The sequence below is a fragment of the Phascolarctos cinereus genome, unplaced genomic scaffold (assembly GCF_003287225.1).
Source record: "Phascolarctos cinereus isolate Bilbo 61053 unplaced genomic scaffold, phaCin_HiC Scaffold_7;HRSCAF=346, whole genome shotgun sequence".
Classification (NCBI taxonomy): domain Eukaryota; kingdom Metazoa; phylum Chordata; class Mammalia; order Diprotodontia; family Phascolarctidae; genus Phascolarctos; species Phascolarctos cinereus.
The window spans coordinates 46921544-46934188 of NW_027556180.1; the positions used below are offsets into that span (position 1 = coordinate 46921544).

A 12645-nucleotide genomic window follows, 5' to 3' on the forward strand; every position below is an offset into this window, starting at 1 on the left:
ATGAATGAATGTAAAATAATTTATTGAGACCTAATTATACCCGAGTTCTAAGCACTGGGGATACACACACACACACACACACACACACACACACACACACACACACACACAAGGATAGCTGTCGCTCTTGAGAAATTTGCATTTCTAAAAGAGGAGACAACATATATAAAGGAATGATGGCCAGGGGGCGGTGTTTGGGACTTTACAGTCACAGACAAGATGAATGAAGTCAAAAGTTAATTGGTTGAGATGTCCTTTCCTGGAATGGTAGTATCAATTTGATTACTGCAGAGAATACAAGATCTCTATCAGTTCATTGTTTCTTCCCTCAAAATGTCACCTTAAAGGTTCTACTCTAACAAGACATCTTCCACATATATGTCAGAATCATTCATGATTACCTGACAAATGTAACAACAGAGGTGACATCACTTGATGACCTTCTGATTATTAATACCAAGTGAGTCCTAAAACAGGGAGAAATAGTCTCAGCAAAGATGTTTGACATCTCTAGGGATTCCCTATATGCTAGGTGTTTTCAGATGACATGGTGCTGATGGTGCTGCAGAGACTCCTATATCAATCATTTTTTCTCCAGTTTTTCTCACTACTGGTTTTACAAAGTGTTCATTCTGGAAGTCCCCACCACCTCCTTGCTGTAATTAATAGTGTGAGAATGTGCCTGGAGGATGGCAAGCAGGAAGAAGAAGAGAGGGAAAGAAAGAAGGCATGTTCACCAAGCTTCAGCTGGAGAGGAAGCCAGTGTTCCCAAATGGGGCAATGATGTGTATGTTTGCGTGTGTGTGTGTGTGTGTGTGTGTGTGTGTGTGTGTGTGTATGTGTGTGTATGTAAAAATTTAGTGGGAAGAATAGCAGCTGGGGGTTCTCTCTCCTGCCTACCGCTGTCCTCCATTTCATTACTCTACTAGTGATGTACAAAAAAATTAAACCTTAACCATTATAAACAAGCATATTTACACAAATGTACATCCTAGAATTCTGATGAAAGCAAAGATACATGAGAATATTCTCCTCTTCATCTGGGCATCCATCATCTTCTGTGGGACCAGGTTGCAAAGGATGAGATTTTCTTTTAGGTTTTCCTAAACCACTATTTCCTGCCTCTGCTTCATCAGGAATTTGATTCTCTTTTTCTGAGTGTTTAGATGACATCCCAAAGAATTCTCAATTTCTTTTTGCCACTTGGGTGTTGGCAGTACACATACTAGGTTCCAACCTGCATATTTAATTCCAACTTTCCAAGATGGAGGCAGAGAGGCATTGGTGGAGCTGGAGTGACTCAGAGCCTCCTGGGGCACTCAAGCCGCCACCACTTTGTGGTAGGAGCCTGGCACGCAGTCAGCCTTAGTCCACATCATGACCAAAGTGGCAGTGGGCAACGAAACAACAGGGACAAAACCAATAGACAGAGGTTGGATCCTCCCAAGACCTATGCAGTTGGAAAGCCCTCTCTACTAGTGATGAAGAAGGGATGAGAGCAATCAGGAAAGAGCTCTACATAGAACCCAGTCACACTGGAATACAGTTGAAGAGCAGGATGTGAGTATAGAAGATCATAGGTCTAGAGCAGAAGACAACTTGGAGGTCATCTAGTCCAATGCCCTCATTTTACAGATGAGGAAACAGACCCAAGGAAGTTTCATATCTACACAGGTAGATATATGTGTCTGAATCTATGCTCTCTGACTCCAAAATGAGTATTCAGTCTATTGAACCAGCCAGCAACTAGGTAGTAGGTCAATGAAAAGCAACTAGAGGAAGAAGAATCAATGTCCTGGGTCTCAAATTTCTTCAACTGATTGACTGACTAGTAATTGACCTTCTGGGAAGTCATGAGTAGAAAAGCATTAGGAATACTTCTCAGCTCCCAGAGGGAGAGGATATTTGGAAGGTCTGAGTCTCAGCACCTTAACTGGGATGTGGAACTCCTGAGTTTGAGGCGTGCTCACAGGGTGGCTTGGTGTTTCCCAGGTTTGAAAAGAATCATGAGCAGACAGGCATTATAATGGTGGTTTAAATAAGTTTGATTTTGTTACCCAATCCAGATGCTGGTGGCCATTATCCACGAACCCCCAGAACACCGTCTCTCCTTCCTTATTGCATTCAATGGCAGATGTTTAGTCTTTCTAGCAGGGAGGTTGCCATTTACCCTAAGTGCCCTCTGGTGTTGGGTAGAGCTCATAACAGCCCAAGAAAGTGTAGGAATTCCGGTGTTTTGGGCCTAGTGTTCAACAAGGTAAGGAAACTATCCAGCACCCCCTGGTGGTTAATTTAATCCCAGCCTAATATTCTATCCCAACAGCATCAAACTGGAATAAAAATGAGGACCATTAGTCCATCCATAGAGGTCACTGGGGGCCATATATTGACTTAGTTTTAAATTTTAATATTACATGTGTTTTATTGTATTTTTGTTAAATGTTCCCAACATTTAAAATTACATTTTAACTTAATTTAAATAAAATTACATTTTAACTTGGGAGTGTTGTAGGCTGCACACAACCTTTAGGCCCTGTGTTTGATATCACTAGAATCTAGTCTTCCAAGACCTTGAATCCTGCCTTTTTCTTCTAGTATGTTAAGTCTCACTTATAGCTTCATGCCATCTTCAAATTTGAAAAGAGTGCCATCAAAGTCTTTATGCAAAGTCACCGATAAAGTCACTACCTCTAGAAAGGCCCTTTAGAATGCAGAGCTAATTAGAAGGGATGAAGCATTAACTTAATACTTAATTATACTTAATAAATTAAGTATTTTAATTCAGGTTGTTTTGCTATTTCTTTAAGAGAAAGAAGGGCCCTAAGGGAATGAAAGCCATGACTAGAACATTTTGATGAGGTCTTGAGAATGGAGTATATAAATCCCATGTCCTAGTAGCACTAGGTCTGAATTATAATGCCAGACTTTAATCTTAATGCTTTCCCCTCAAAGTAATACTTCTTTTTTCTTTTTTTTCTTTTTTAAATTAATTTATTTTGATTTATCAATAATCCCTTCCACAAGCTTTTGAGTTTTAAATTTTTCTCCTCCTCCCTTCCCGACTCCCTCCCCAAGATGGCCCGAAATCTAATATAGGCTATCCATATACATTCTTATTAAACATAAAATCATACTTCTTTGATCCCACTCAGAATTTCCTCTGGGAATCTCAGAATAGAACTCAAATGTAGCTCGCCTACAGGTCTGCATAGGTATGGGTAAAAGGGGCCCCAGCTTCTGCTCAAGCACTCAAGGTAACAGTGAATACCAGATAGAAGAGAGCTTTTATTTCACTCCACTGAAAATGCAGAAAAATAATATAAAGGACTTATATTATCCCAAAACCAATCAACATGTAAAGGAGTGGTAGCCAGACGAAGTGGTTTCAATCTGATGATTCACAGGGATTGTGAGTGTTGCCATAGAGTAATTGGTTATGATGAGCTTTCCAACAGAGATAGCAGTATTGCTTCAAAGAGTAGGAGGTAGAAAACAAGGTGGGGAGGTGATACGTATGCCATCTGTGAGCCGATGGCAAGATGAGTAGGCTCTGGTTTCCTCACAGATGGCTGTGAAGCACGGTGGGGGAGGAGGCCAAATCAGATATAGTGGGTTAAGTGAGTTTTTACCCTCTCACACATACTTCAACCCTATTCCTCCAGCTGTGTTTGTGGGGAGACCTGGGGTGTGTAATGTATTTACCCCTTTTCTCCCCAAGAAGCTGTCAGTATACAGACACTCCCCTTTTTCTCACTAAAAGTCAAGTCCTAGAACTCTCGAATTTGAGGTTGCTAAAAAGGCAATCTTCAGGTGGGTGCTACCCAGTATCTCCCTGCCTCTAGAAATCTGAGATCCTGAACTCTCCAGGAAGTCAATGGTGTCCTGAAAATGCCCCCTTCTCTATCCAGGGGGCATTTGCTCCTCTCTTGTTCCTCTCTTCCTGCCCCCAGTTTCTGCCATCTTTGGAACAAAAATATGACCCCAAAAGGATTGAGATAATTGGTCAGTTGCATTCTTAAGCTTTTTGGAATCATGGGCACCTTTGGCAGTCTGGTGAAGGACAGTTGAAGGAAATGCTAAATTTCAGTTAATAGATTAGTGAAAATAAAGCTGTATTTTGTTTTCCCATCCAAATTCACAGACTCCTTGAAGTCTAAGGATCCCAGACTAAAAACTCTTGTCCTAGACAGTTGTGCAGTCTCAGATCTCTGATCTATGTTCTTTCTGGAATTCTCTTAAAAGGAAAAAAAGGCTAACTTTGTGATGGATACTTCCTGCACCTCTGCATAGGCCAAATGGCCACAAAGTCATGGCTTTGAGCTCCAACAGTGCAACCCAATCATTTCCTCCCCAACTGATGAGATTTAAGGAGATGCCTTCATCTTCAACAACAATAGGTATATCCCAACACATGTCCCCAAATCTTCTCAGTGGGCATGTCCACAGACTCCACTGGAATCCACAGAGTCCCAAGCAAAGCTTTTAAATCATCAATTTGATCCTGGAACTGATGTCCCTAATCAACGCTGTACAGGTAAAACCAAGAAGGTGGACCTGGATGGGGCAGCATGAGAAAAGTGCATATGTGGAATAGGGAATGGGTCACTCAAAATGGTAAAGGAAGTGTTACGAGGGGCTATTGGCCATTTTCAGATACAAACTTGGTCTGGAATATTGTGGCAGGTCATAGGGTCATAGATATAGAATCAAAAAACACCTTAGAGGCCATTCAGTCTATTATTTTCCAGATGAGAAAATTAAAACTCAGAGAGACCATGTCAATTTGTCTGTGGTCACAGGGCTCATAAGCATCAGAGGGAGAATTCAAACCTGTATCCACCTAGTTCCAAATCAAGCACTCTATCCACCATTGTTGCTCATCCTTCTTTCTTGAAGAGGACCCATGACATCATGAGGATGTTATCTTTACATGTGCATCAATTGGATTTAAGCAAGGCAGAGCCGTACAAAAGTCATCAGCCTCACTCTCTCCTCCACAGTCATTGCAGTCCGATGGGCAAGATAAAAGTCAAGATGATTGGGAATGGCCCCTCTATCCACAGTGAACATTGCCTCTCTGTGGAAGAGGATGACATTGCTTGACTGGCTGACCAGAGCAATTTTCCTGGTTCCCTTTTAGGTCATCCATTATCTCAATTCTCTGGGTACCTCCACTAGGCCCTAGGGGGTTGGGATGAAAGATGGAGATGCAGTGGAAAGAGGGCTCAGTGCAGCCAGGCTTGGGTGCATTTGGGGATCCCTGGGATCTTTTCCAACTCTAGAATTCCAGGTTTCTACATGAAAACGATCAATTTTCTAAAAATTACTTGAAAATTTGAATTCTGGGCTTAGAGCTAGACAATTGAGTTCCCATCCTGGCTATCACATACATCACCCAGATGACTTGAGTTGGGACCCTTCACCCACCTGGATCTCAGCTTCCTCTTTTATAAAACAAGGGGGTTGGATTTCATGACCCCGCCCAACCCTCAATCCGTGAGTTTTAGCTATGGAGCCAGGACATCCTTGACGTCACAAAGCGTGTGTTAATACTGCTCTATCTATCTATCTATCTATCTATCTATCTATCTATCTATCTATTTACTGGGCAGGGTCCTGGTGCTCTGAGACCACAGGATTTAGAACTGGAAGAGGCCATGTAGTCCCATCCTCTCACTAAAGCAGTGAGGACCTAGAGAGGTGAGGAGGCTTGCCCAAGAGTCAGGATTAGAATTCAGGTCTTTTGAATCTCAGTCTAACACTCTTTTCATTCTACCACATATCCCCCACCATCACCTAGGCACGTGGTAGACCTGGGCTACCTACCATCCTTTTGTGAGTTTCTCCTTCAAGGATGCTCTTGAGGCCACTTTTAATTGGGTTTCACTTGTATAAAAATATTGGGGGAGGGAGGGAGATAACAATATGATTTTCCATGACCCTCCCAACTCCCCCGAGGAAAGGCCCAGAGCTCCATACTCCTTTGGGATGATTCTGAAGGCAGAGATGTCACTATAACAGGCTGACTTCTGCTCCCTCCCAAAGTGCCAAAATTTACAAGGTGCTGACAGAACTTTTTTTTTAATCAATCAACCAATATTTATTAAGCACCTGCTTTGTGCTAGGCTCTATGCACTTCTGCAGTGAGCAGAAAAATGAGCTTTAGTATCTGGTTAGCAAGCATAATTAGTCCAATGAGAAACTCTTTTTCCCATTGGTTCCACCTCAGGTGAGTTCCTCCATCTCCTGCCCTGCTCCCACCCATTTTCCCCTCTCTAGATCTGATGGCCTTGATCCCAGGATTACTCCTTCCTGACTCAACTACATCCCAGGTCTTCACATTTCTAAACATAGCATCACCTAAAGGCTTGAATTCAGGATCTAGCTCCTTGAGTAAAATCTAAGTGACCCGTGAGCTGGATCTAGCAGGGCCAAGCAAGCACAGGATTTGTCCAGCCTGTGAGGGGAAGGCTTTGAGCTGAGATCATGGACTCCTTCCCTTATTCTTGGCTGGCAAGCTGACAAGAGCCTTGTGGAGTGTGGAATTCAAAAAAGGTTAAAGCAGGTCAGAAGCTCAGGTGCTGGGCGGACACCTCACAAGCACCCTCCTTCCCATTGTGTTTACTCAACTGGTTCTCTGCTACTGTCTTCATCTTCCTTAAACCGAAGAATGCATGTAATCTGAATATATTCCCAAAGGATCAGTCTTTGACTAGGAAGTGAATTCCACAGAACTCCCAATATCTATTTAATTTTTGGTCCTTTGCCATTGCTAATGAATACCTGTTCACATCTTAGCTTCCTGTAAGCCCTAAGAAAGGTCACATAACCAATATGTCTGAGACAAGTCTTGCATCCAGATCTTTTTGACGCTCAGGCCAGCCTCAAGTACTACACCTGGCTGCCTATCTTTATACATATTTTTATATAATATAAATTTCTATAAATGTGTACGTATGTATATATCTATATATTACATATATCCTTTTTATATGATATTGAGAGTTTACATATGATTACATATGCATATGCACATATATAATGCATATAACACCCATATATTTACTTATATATAATTGTATATGTGCTATGTATACAATGCATATAAATATCTAGATATCTAGACATGCATAGATATTAGATATATATAATATATGCATATAATATAAATATATGCCTATAATGCAGGTGCCACATATGTGCATATACATATGTCAGGTGAAGTTTCTCATTGTTAAAAGGTATGTTGGGAGCTTATATAGGATATGTGTATATGCATGATGCTATGTAAGTGCTTATATACATATATCTTATGTAAGTTCATATATGTGTATACTACATATGTAATATGTACACTCATGTATCTACCCTATTATGCTCTTATATATTTCCTATGCATGTTTATAATATATATCTTATATAAGTACATGTATATTTCCTATATACATACATATATACGTGTGAACTCATATATGTTTCTACACATGTATGTGTATATCCTAAGTTCCCAACATATCTTCTAACAATGGGAGAAGCTTCACTTGACATGTTTTGAACTCCCAAGCTGGAATTTCTCTCCAAATAAAAGCTATCAGGATAGTGAGGTCCTGATACTAAACTTTCATCTTTAAATTTTTCATTTTAAGACACCTTCATAGAGATAGTGTGGCATAGTGGATAGAAGGTGAACCTTGGAAGAAGGAAGACTTAGGTTCCCATCCCACCTCTGAGACTTACCAGCTATATGACACTGGGCCAGCTGCTTATAGGTTTCGAAATCATTTGTAAAATGGGGATAAAAACACTTGGAGGCCCTCCTGAGCAGTCTTTGTGCTCAAATGTGGAAAAATTATTTTGCAAGTCTTCAAACACAAGATAAATGTCAGATATTTTTATTATCATTATATTCTTTGTCCCTACTCTTCCCTTATACACACACACACACACACACACACACACACACACACACACACACACACACATACCCCAAGTCCTTTGGGGTTAATTAGTTATCCATCTGCACTCCAATCCTGACTCCAAAATGACTCAGAGGCTGCAGACCAGAATTATTTTAGGTGGAGCATTTCCTTTGGAGTCAACACATCCCCTGGTAGCAGGCACCAGTCCTGCGGATTTCCTCTGCTCTCTGGTTGAGAACAGGAAACAGAGGCCAGAACAAGCCAACCATGACTGCAGGCCTGCTCGCTGCCAAATTATTCTGGGGGAGGTAAAAGACTGGCGAATAAATGCAGATTTAGTCAGGACTCCTTGGAAGAAAATGGCCCCTTACTGGAGGAAAGGGACTCCATTTGTGCTGGTTATCAATGGGCTCCAAATTGGAACCCACAGATCATCTAAGAGAGGATTTGTAGTAGACATAGGAAGAGAAGTAAACACACTCATGGGAATTAGGGAGACTTCACAGGAGACCTTCCCAGACAGGTAGTCATAAGATGACAAGGAAGGTCAAGGACCTTTCCAGCTCCCTCATTTAAACCACCTTCCCAGTTTAGACTTAGGTTTGTTTCCCACATTTATGAAATATTCTAGTAAAAACAGCTCCTAGAGATGGGGCCTGGGCAGAGCAAGTAGGAACAATACTGAAATTGGAAGCTGGATTCAAACCCTGGCTTGGACACTTCCTACCTGTGTAACTTTGGACAAGTCACTTGTCCTGGGCCTTGTTTTTCCTCATCTGTCAAATGAGGGCATTGTAACAGACTAGACAATCTCAAATCTTACAAGCTTGCGAAAAGCAGGAAAGACAATGTTCTCCTTTCCCTACTCCTTCCTATCACTTTCACTGTATGATCTCAGAGATATGCCAAGGATCCATGACCCTTTATCCCATGATCCATAATCACACCTTCTCCTGGGCAGATATTCCCCCGGTGTGGATAGCTATCTTGAGGGCTGGCCTACGGAGAAGGGCCTACAGTCCTTTCCTGTATCTCTGTCCTTTTCCCAGGCCCAACCTTCCAAGTCCTTCATTCATTCATTGCTCCTGAAATACCTTCAAAGTCATCCCTAAGAGGTGGGTGCTGAGTCTGGGAGAGAAGACCACGTGGGCTGGAATATATTGGGTGAGCCCCAGGGGAAAAAAAAAATCTCTCTCTAAAAGGGCCTGAAACTCACATTAGACTGTTTTGCTTTTTGTCAACAGCTCTGCTGAAGGGTTTGGTGGTAGAGGAAGCTGAAACCATTAAAGGGTTAATTTGTGGGTCTCCAGGCTCTCCTAGTTACCTCAAATATCTGCACTGCTGTTTCTGGAAATGCCTCTGGCAAAAATGAGCAACCTCCCAAATCTGCAGAAAACATGTTGAAAAACCACATCCACCAGAGGGAGCCCACAAGACACCTCTCTGAAACTTGATGACCGCTGTCCTCAGCTGGTTTGGCAACGCCCCTGATCAAGAGGCTATAAGATGCCCAAGGGCCATCAGGAAATAATTTTAAGATGACGAAAATACAACCCATTCTAATTCAATTAAACTGAAACTATATACAATACATCTCTTTTAGGAGGAAATATATGATGGAGAAGAAAAGAGGAACTGCCATGGAATGACTCTGGGGTCAGCGAACCTGGGTGTGAGCGAATCCTAGCTCTCCCTTGGACAAATCATTTCATCTGACCCTCACTTTCCTCAATATGTAAATGAAGTGTTTGGGATAGATAACCTCTGATATCCTTCCGACTCTAAATCTCTGATACCTTTGACCCTACAATTAATCAGCATGGCCTCTAAGGAGTGTGGCATATAATCATTTTCAGTTGTGTCTGACTCTTTGTGATCCCATCTGGGATTTTGTTGGAGTGGTTTGCCACTTCTTTCTACAGCTTATTTTACAGATGAGGAAACTGAGGCAGAAACAGTTAAGTGATTTGCCCAAGGTCACAAAGCTTAGTAAGCATCTGAGGCCAGATCTGAACTTAGGTCTTCCTGACTCCAGGCCTTGCACTCTATCCACTGTGCCACCTAGCTGCCCTCTTCTAAGGAGTGTATAGTATAGTAAAATAAATGCAGAATTTGGTGTTCAAGGATCTGAGTTCAAATCCCATTTCTACCACTTATCTCAAGTAAGTCACCTACCTTCTCTAGGCTTCAGTTTCTCCATCCATAAAACAAGGTTGCACTCAATGACCTTCAATGCTCCTTCCAGCTCAAAATCCTCGATCCCTTCCAGTTCTGGGTCTGTGATGCTGTGAACTCTAAAACAGGTTTGATGTTGTTGTTTTTAAATTACCATGCATATACTTTTTTCACTTACCTTATTTTTTTGCTTGACTTCTCAAATCAGTGGGGGAGGGACTGAAGGGAGGGAGAGAATTTGGACCTCAGTATTTTAAAAAATGATTGTTTAAATAAAGTATAATTTTTTTAATTTTGTGCATAATAATTCCAACCTTTGAGTTATCAAAGCATTTTCCATCTAATTTTGCTTTCAGAATAGTCCTGGGAAATGGGAGATAATAATAATAATAGCTAACATTTATATATTGCTTACTATGTGATTTATAATTACTTTCTTTATACTTTTTATACATTTTTATAATTATTTATCTCATTTGATCATTTGGGAAGTGGTGCTATTATTATCCCCATTTTACAGGTGGGGAAACTCAGGCAAACAGAGGTTAAGTGATTTGCCCAAGGTCACACAGCTAGTAAGTGTCTGAGGTCAGATTTGAGCTCAGGTCTTCCTGATTCCAGGCCCAACACTATATCCACTGTGCCATTAGCTGGCTGCAGTGTGCATGTGTGTGTAATGGAAATACAAGGTATTGGTAATGGTAATACAAGCATTGGGTCCTATCCTCCATTTTACCACTGTTGAACCAGGTGAGTCAATCCAGCATGTCTGTCCTTATTTTTTTTCATGGATAAAATAGGAACTCCTCATCAAAAATATTATGACAATCATACCTTGAGCAAATTTTGACATTTAGGCCTGTGTTGCAGTAGAAGGAACAGGATAGAATGTTTCAGAGCTAGAACGGACTTTAGAGACCTTCCTCCTTCAGAGAAGCTAAGATATAGACCCAAGGCTACATCGCTAAGTAGGGGGAAGAGAGGGACCTAGAACCCAGGCTTCCCCTCCCATCTTCTCTTTCCCAGACTAAATAAGCCCAGCTCCATTATCCGACCCTCACATAACAGAGACTGAAAGAAAGTCATCATTCTGGTTGCCCACCTCTGGACGTTCTTCAACCTACCAACGTCCTGGGTCACCTCAGAACTGAATATCCTACTCCAGATGAGGACAGAGTACACTGGGACTATGACCTGTTCATTCTTGGAGGCTTTGCCACTCTTAGAGGCAGCCCAATGTGGTGTTAGCTTTTTTGGCTGTCCCATCATGCTGCTGCTGACTCATATTGAGCCTGCAGTCCACTAACATACACAGATTCTCTTCAGAACAACTGATATCTATCCATGCCTCCTCCACCTTAAATTTGTGGAATTGATTTTTTGTACCCAAGTACAAGACTTTAAGTTTGTCCCTATCGAATTTCACCTTGAGTCAGCTCAATACTTAAGCCTATCAGGATCTTTATGGAGCCTGAGTCTATCATCCGTTGTGTTAGCTGTTCCTTCCAGTTATGTTATCTGAAAATGCGATGAGCATGTCATCTATGTCTTCATCTAAGACATTGAAAAGAACATTCAACAGTTAGATTGGTGGCCTCTGATGGCCTCTAGCTTTAAATCTGTAGTCCTATGACCAAATATCCATTCTACAGAACTCGTAGAGTTTTTGGGAGAGGAAAGTCACCTGGGGTAATTAATGTATGGGACAACACTTTACGAAGTGAAAATCTGTCACATAAAGATAAAGCATTTTTATTGTTTTTTTTTTTAACATAAATGTAGGTGAGTATGATTTGATCCCAGGACACCTCTGAACCCCTAAGCCTTTTATATATGTATTAAAGCTGTGCCACAGTCTGGGTAAGTACTTTAGAAGTAGAAAGCATGGTACAGCATCATATTTCAGAATGTTTCACGTTTCTTCTCCATTTTTTGTGGTGTGATCTAATATTGGGGTTGAATATCAATATGGGCTTATTGTAGTACAAGATATAAAATGTGGCTCTGAGTTTAATTTCTGCCAAGTTACTTTTTTTGTTTTTCCAGTAATCCTTGTCAAACAGAAGGTTCAACTCTCGCGTAATTTATATTCTCAGGTTGCCCATTTCTGTTCCATCTAGTGAGAAGTTTGGGTCAGAGATACAAGAAGTCAGAAAGCAGGATTGAGATTTTTAGAGAAGAGAAGGAAACAAACATTCTCCTATTACTTCTGGTATCTATGCTTTTATGATTTCAGCCATGACAACATTAAACAACTGCCCTTGAAAGGTATGTACATAATAAGCCTGTAAAAGGCTTAGCTACTGTGATCAATACGATTCCAGACAATTTCAAAAACACTACCCACCTCCAGAGAGGACTGACGATCTCTGAGTGCAGATTGAAGCAGACTTCTTTACTTTCTTAGTTTTTCTTGTTTTGTGTCCATGGGTGTATGTTTTCTTTTGCTACATGGTCAATATGGAAGTATGTTTTGCAAGACTTCATATGCATAATTGATGTCATATTACTTGCCTTCTCGGGGAATTGGGACAGATGAAAAGGAGTGACA

The 12645-nt window shown here is 41.1% G+C and overlaps 1 pseudogene; it reads right to left on the reverse strand.

The window, feature by feature from the left end:
- Window positions 1–951: 951 nt before the first annotated feature.
- Window positions 952–1379, reverse strand: LOC110203537 (PCNA-associated factor pseudogene; annotated as a pseudogene).
- Window positions 1380–12645: the final 11266 nt, after the last annotated feature.